Genomic DNA, 7,173 nt, shown 5'->3' with positions numbered 1-7,173 from the left:
CCCAACTTAGTTTTCACCACAACCTACCATGTCATATGTTGGGCTAAACCTAGGTTTGCAACAATTGCGAAAAAGCAAAAATTGGAGCAAGAAAGTGGATATTAACTTCCCAAATATGACGTAGGCGCATGTGGGTAGCACATGAGCGACGAGAATCGGCTGGAGGCGCTCGAGCATGTGGTGGGCATGGTGGCTATCGGTGTGGGCGAGTAGGAGACCGGTAGGGATAATAAAAGGACCAACATAGGCTACTATTGGGTCCTTTATAGTTCATGTTTTGGCAAACCGTGCGCTAGGAATTTTGCGCAGAGAACCCTATGTTCCTATAGACCATCCGATGCTTTTGTGGACCATCCATGAGAGCATGTTAAGGGAAGAATTGCCTCCTTAAAAATATGAGCCCATATTTCGCATGGAACATTGGATGATTGAGCTTTGACCTTGTCAATCTATCCATTCCCCTCCATGACCTTATCTCTCGACCCTGATGAACCTTGGTCGTTCGACATCCAAACCAATTTTTTACCTCCCCAATGGTCATTTCATAGTTTGAGCACATACGAGTACATGTGGTTCCAATTCTTCATATCATGATGGACCCTGAGATACGTGTGCCGACTATAGCCATATATGCAAATCACAGGGAGCAAACTGAAGTGAAGATGAAAGAACTGCACCTACCATGATGTTTTCAACTCTAACATGATCAACCAACTCCCCTACCTATAGACCTGACTTCAAGTCCAAACTTGGCCCAACCAAACATAGGCCTGCTACCACAAATAGAAGCTAGGACAAAGAAGGAGAAGCATTATCAACCCAACCCACAAGCAAAGCCTTTTTGTCCATCTCCACCACAATAGAGTAGAGGAGTCGCTGTAATAGAGAGAGCTCTAGTCAGACAATTCTACTGCTTAGTGACTCGAGGACGAGCTTCTATCAAAGTGGGGGAGAACTTGTCAGGACCCAATGGTCATTCTAAATAAAATTTTTTGGAGAACCTCCTTGATAACCTTGCATAGGCCCTATTAGCTGAAGAACCACCACATCACTGTCTCTAAAAGATTCCTAGTACTCTCTACTAGGACAAGGACTCTAAATTCACTAATCAACCTCATCAAATGTTCCCAATGAACCTAAGTCAACTAGGGGTCAACCCTAGTCAACCTATAGTTGACTTTGAGGATATACTCTGAGATAGTTGCCAAGGAACCCTCCCAATCTCTCTAAGGTGTTTATCAACCCCTAGAGCAAGATCAATGGCCCCAATGTCAAATCCCTCTCTCTAAACCAAATTCTCTTATTTCAATGATCTATGGAAACGTTCTGATGATCCGACGGATCATCTACTAGATCACTTGTCTAGCAGATTTAGTTTTTGATGAGGTGTCCATGTCTCCTATTCCATGGCCCCACATTTAAGCATGAAATTGAGATACTTCTTAGCACATCTAGCCAATGTCCACTCACTCCCTCACACATCCATTCATTCCACATTCACCCTCTCTCTCTTTATGAGGATGAACAAGATGGACTAGAGAGAAAGCGAAGGAGAAGAAGAGAAGGAAGATAAAGAAAGAAGAAGAAAGGAGTGTCAACATCTCTCCCATGCATCAAGTGCATTAATATCTTCATCTCCATCTTGATCTTTGGTGAGCTCAAGAAGATCTCTCCCATTTTCATGAAATCATCCCTCAACCCAACTCTTGATCTCTCTATGCATGGATCCAAGATGAAGCCTTGTAGTTGCTCCATCATCTCAAGTGTAATATCAATGTCACCCCTCACTCAGTCTTCTCATGAATCTCTTGGATTATGCTCTAATGGCTTTTCTATAGTTCTTGCAAGAAAATCATTAAAAGGTCAAATCCATCTCTTTTGCTTTGAAGCAAGAAGGTGCAAAGGTGCAATGTATGATCTAGATGACCTAAGGGCCACACAATCTCAAAGATAACTTGTCATTCATGAATTCATGGATTTTCATCTCTTTTCTCAAGATGTATTTGGTCTCCAAATCACTAGATGCACTTAATGTCTAGAGCTCAAACCCTAGCACCTCACCTAAACAACTCTAGAGACCCCTACACATGCATGGTAAGTAGCTACATCACCTAAGAACACTAGGAACATCTCAAGAACATAGGTTCTATAGACATTCATGTGGATCATCCGCAAAACACTTCACAAAACATAGCCAACACTTAGTCTCCATGATCAATCTTCCTGGGACTATTCGTGAGAACATTGGACTGACCGACTTAAAATGAATATTTATTTTTAGAGAACTCAAGTGCACCCACTCAGATTTGTGCACCCATGAACCGTTCTCTAGATCCTCAGATCGTTCATGAGAACATACATGAAAAATGACTAAGTCTTGCATGCTCAGACCATTCTGAGAAATGCTCCGTCACACCAGCAGACCAATCGACAGCACACTAGAACGTTCTGCTAGAACAACAAGAGCCCATATTATAGTCCCCATCTTCGGGAATGCTCTTGTGATTGTTTGGGTGAACCATGGACCGTCCAACTATAATTCATGAATTTTAATTCATGTTAACACCTAACCCTAGGACCCAAACACCTTATCACATACTTAGATACTTGTTAGCACATCACTAGTTAGCACTTGGATCTTGTCTACAAGCCTTCACTCTCGAACCACCTTCATGTCATCTTTATCTCTCAATCCAATGAGCTCATCTCCAACTATTCTAATGCATTGTAAACTTCTAGGTCTCTCTTCATTTGTGAGGAACGTGTAAGGGCTAGTCATGATCATCCTCGATCATTAGGACTTCATGACGGGCAGGCACCACTACTATTACTCCTATTTTGGATACATATTTGTCTACTCATTACGAGTCTAGCATTTCATGAAAATGATTAACTACTTAATCTTGTCCTACTAAGTTAGACCAACTCACTTAAACAATCATAGCCACTTACTTAATCATTGGGCTTTGAATGTTTAATATGCTTAGTTGGCTAGTATCGAACGAAGTTGAGTGTGCGGGAACTCACTCTCGCGCATATAGGAGCTTCACCAGGAATAATTACTCATATAAAATTTGCATGGGCTCAAATTTATATATTTTGCAAAGTTTTATTAAGGACCAATTGTTAACTTGAATTGAATAAGTGATGATCAAATGTTAATCTCTACTCAAGATAGGGTAAGGTCGCTGTGAGAGCTGGATCTCAAGTGACATAGCTCATGGAGTAGCTAAGAACCGTTCATGGGATAGTAAGTTTGAGTAACTGTCGACGAAATATGTCCAGTAGTCTACCGAGGGGTATGCCCACGGTAGTAGATGAATCGGTAGAGGTGCGCGTGAGGGAGCCGGATGGTGACACAGAATGCGATAGACAACGATTAGACAGGTTCGGGCCATTAGCTTGATGTAATACCCTACGTCTTGTGTCTTTGTGGATTGTATTGCGTATGATTAGATGAAAATGAGGGGGTGTTGATGGTAGTTAACAACCAATTTAAACCATTAATTAAGCATGTATAAGGGCATAAATATAATCACCAATAAAGGTTTAGGGGTTTAAACTAAAAAATTCTATGAGTTTTGGTGAATATGTGTTTCCAATAGAGTTTAATCAGAAAACCGTCCAGGAGGACCTAATCATCAAAGGAAAATATAGAGTTCCACTGCGGTACCTACGTGGGATGACTCTAGAAGGGTGCAGAAGCCACATCACTAAAGCAGAGAGCCACCTCCTAATAGGTGGGACTGCCTAGCCCCCCTAGGCCCACCTGTCAGCCAACTTCATATGGTGATCTCCCATCACCTTTGAGGATGCATCTAGGCTATTGCTAAAGTCGGTTTGATCCTAGGGCTCACGTTGGACCCTTAGGGCCATATAATCCAGCCCCTGCCTCCCATAGGAATCATAAGTCATCAAGTCATTTGAGAAGACAAAAACCCTAATCTCCATAGAGCTCCTCCTCCATAGCATAGCTAGTTAGGATAGATCTAGAGGGAGGCAAGCAGGACTTTGCCTGGATTCCTAATCTTGTCAAGAGCATGGTTTGGTATAAACTTTGTACCCCTCTCTCTTTTGTTTCACCATTATTTTTATATACTAGTTACAATTGTTATGACAATCTTAGTGTTCATCTTATTCATGTTATTCGTTATGATGTTCAATGTCTACTTTGATTATATACTTAGTATAGCTAGTTTATCCTTATTTTTATGCACATGATCATATAGCGCTCACTCTAAAGTACACAGGGTGGGTGGTCGACATTGTGTAAGTGTGGTACTTATACGTTGTTTACCTATGGATACACCCTATATTCTGGGTCATGTGGTAGATCGCAGATGTGACGCTCCCGTTGAGTCCTTTGTAGTCCACTCCCCGAATATAGGTGCACGTAGGGTCCGATTACGAAGGTAGAATGAGCTCTGCCCTCAATCTTCCTTAGTAATATCCCTTATGTGTAGATATGAGGATGATCTTAGCCATGATTACTAGGTGTAATTGTACTAATCAAATGTATGCTTTCACTTGTAATTAAGAATGACTTAGGAATTATTCCTCTAATATTCTACCTGACCATGCTAATGCTATAGAAAGGAGTGCTCTGAGTGATTTATTATTCTCATTACTTATCATTTATACATCTCTTATCTTATGACTTACCCTTGTTGTGAGTAGAATATTGGCTATGGTTTATTTCTCCTTCAATGGAATAAGTTATCAATACATGTCCATGCAAGACCTTTCGAGTGGTAAAAATATAAATAACGACACCTGAAATACTCTCAGGTAAAATGCTACAATAGTATATTATCTGTGCGCTTGCGGATACTTTTGGTTCATAGATTTATATATATTCTCTATAGTCACATAATTAATAAAGAACTGCTTAGTGCTATTCTAGGAGTAATGCTATGTAGTACCAACACATATCTCTGACATCATCACTAGGGATGACAACCTAGTAAAGTTAGGAGGTATAGGTTTACAATAGGTGGCTATGTACTCAAACAAGTGACACATTAAGTAATACCAACAAGCATTTTTGGTGCCGTTGCCAGGGAAGGTAACTAGGCAAAGGAAGTATTGATAAACTTATACTTATTGATGTGATCGAAATAACCATTGACCTCTGCTCAAGCAGGATTACCCTTGTTTTGTCTACTTTCATATCTTCTGCAGGGTAATGTATGACTGGTTTTGATGTTTCGACAAACTATGTTGAAGATTTAGAAGCATTAATCAGGAGAACTAGAGCTAAACTCAAGAAGACTCTAGCTTTGAAATCAGAAGATAACCATATAAGGCGAAGCTTAACACTAGAATTTGAAGCCATGGCTAACAGGACTCTCCATGAATTCTCTGCTCTAACTACAGCCAACATCCGTACTGGACCAACCGTCAATGTTGGAGACAAAGAATTCTAGCTCAAGCTAGCTCTCATCAATATGGTGCAAGCAAATCAGTTTTGTGGAAAGGCACATGAAGATGCAAGTGCACATCTCCAACACTTCCTATAGATCTACAGCATCTTCACCATCAAAGGAGTAACCAAGGATGCCATACTACTTCACCTTTTCCCATTTTCACTCTTGGGGAAGGCAAAGCAGTGGTTCTATGCTAATAAAGATAGAAATACTACATGGGATAACTTCTCCACCACCTTTATAGCAAAGTTCTTTCCCATAGGCAAGACCAATGCTCTGCGTGGGAGAATCTCAAGCTTTCAGCAACAACATGATGAATCTGTCCTTGGGGCATGGGAACGCTTTCAAGATTATATTGCAGAATGCCCTCATCATGGGATGGAGAATTGGATACTCATGTAGACTTTCTACCACGTATTGACCAATAGTACCCATGAGGCTATGTATGCTGCTGCTGGAGGTGCATTCCTATCACTCACCATACCAGATGCAATAGCTCTTGCGTTGAAGATGGCCTCCAATCAAGGTTGGAATGAAGAACGTGCTCAAACCCGCAAAAGGGGTGGAGGTATACATCAACTCAAGGAAGTAGACATGCTGTCTACCAAGATGGACTTGCTAATGAAGAAGCTTGAAGTGTGTGGAAGCACTGGACATTCAGGGAATAACTGTCTTGAGACCCATGAGGATGTGAATTTTGTCAACAGCAACAATTACTCTTGTCCTCAGTAGAATCAAGGATGGAATCAGCAACAAAGGCCAAACTACTAAGGTAATTATTAAGCTAACTATCAAGGTAATAATTTTAACAATTTCAATCAACCACCCTTGAGAGAATTAATTGTTGGCCAATCCAAACTTATGGAGGGATTATCTAGAAAGGTAGCTTCCAATGATAAAATTTTAGAGAATATAAATAATAGAATGGATAGCTTTGCTTCTGCCATAAAGAACTAGCGTAGCTTTAATAAAATGATATAATCACAAATAGCTCAACTGGAGACTACTGTTCCTCCATCTGAGAAAGGTAAGATTCTAGGGCAACCCGAAGATCTAGAAACTACAAATCTTGTCGATATTCACAATGCTGCTTACTACTACATGGAGCTATCGACGGGAAGGTGGATAGATTATACCTTGCTTGTAGTTGGAGCAGAGAATTCACAGACTAAGTACTCAAACAAGTGACACATTAAGAAATACCAACAGGGGGGGTCCCTACCCACCTTATATAGCTCAAGGGCTAGGGTTATAGATTGGTTGTTTCTATCCTGATTGGTTTTACAAGATAGGAAGTTACATATATTACGGGATCTGGCATATCCGAGCAGGTTTCCTAGATCATCGAAGATCTTCATGCAATCTTGCGAGGCACGTCGACCTATGTCGTGCAAGCATGACATCGTCTCATAGGCTGGGCCTCCACCAGTGACATGACCCATGCGCAGTCTTGTGGGCTAGGCCTCCCCTAGTGGCTCGGCCCATGTACAGCCCTGCTAGTATCGGGGGTTATACCCCCACAACTAGTCCCCGAGTTCCTTGCGTCCATGGAGCAACATCGTCTTAAGCTTGTTCGAGCTGTTGAGCATGCATCCGAGCTGCTGAACATGTCGTCCGAGCTATTTGAGCATGCATCTAAGCGGACTGAGCATGCATCCGAGCTATTTAAGCATGCGTCTAAGCTAAAAAAGCATGCATCCGAGCTGTTTGAGCATGCATCTGAGCTGTTCGTCTGATTGCTGGAGCC

General features: G+C 41.4%; 1 non-coding gene across 1 annotated transcript; it reads right to left on the bottom strand.

Moving 5' to 3' along the window:
* Window positions 1–5,697: 5,697 nt before the first annotated feature.
* On the bottom strand, window positions 5,698–5,806 carry LOC136490314 (small nucleolar RNA R71). The gene has a single exon (XR_010767603.1). It is a non-coding gene; the product is annotated as a small nucleolar RNA R71 (small nucleolar RNA).
* Window positions 5,807–7,173: the final 1,367 nt, after the last annotated feature.

This window comes from Miscanthus floridulus, chromosome 10, assembly GCF_019320115.1.
Source record: "Miscanthus floridulus cultivar M001 chromosome 10, ASM1932011v1, whole genome shotgun sequence".
Lineage (NCBI taxonomy): Eukaryota > Viridiplantae > Streptophyta > Magnoliopsida > Poales > Poaceae > Miscanthus > Miscanthus floridulus.
The sequence above is the reverse complement of the archived record's forward strand: the minus strand, read 5'-3'. Positions and strand labels throughout refer to the sequence as shown.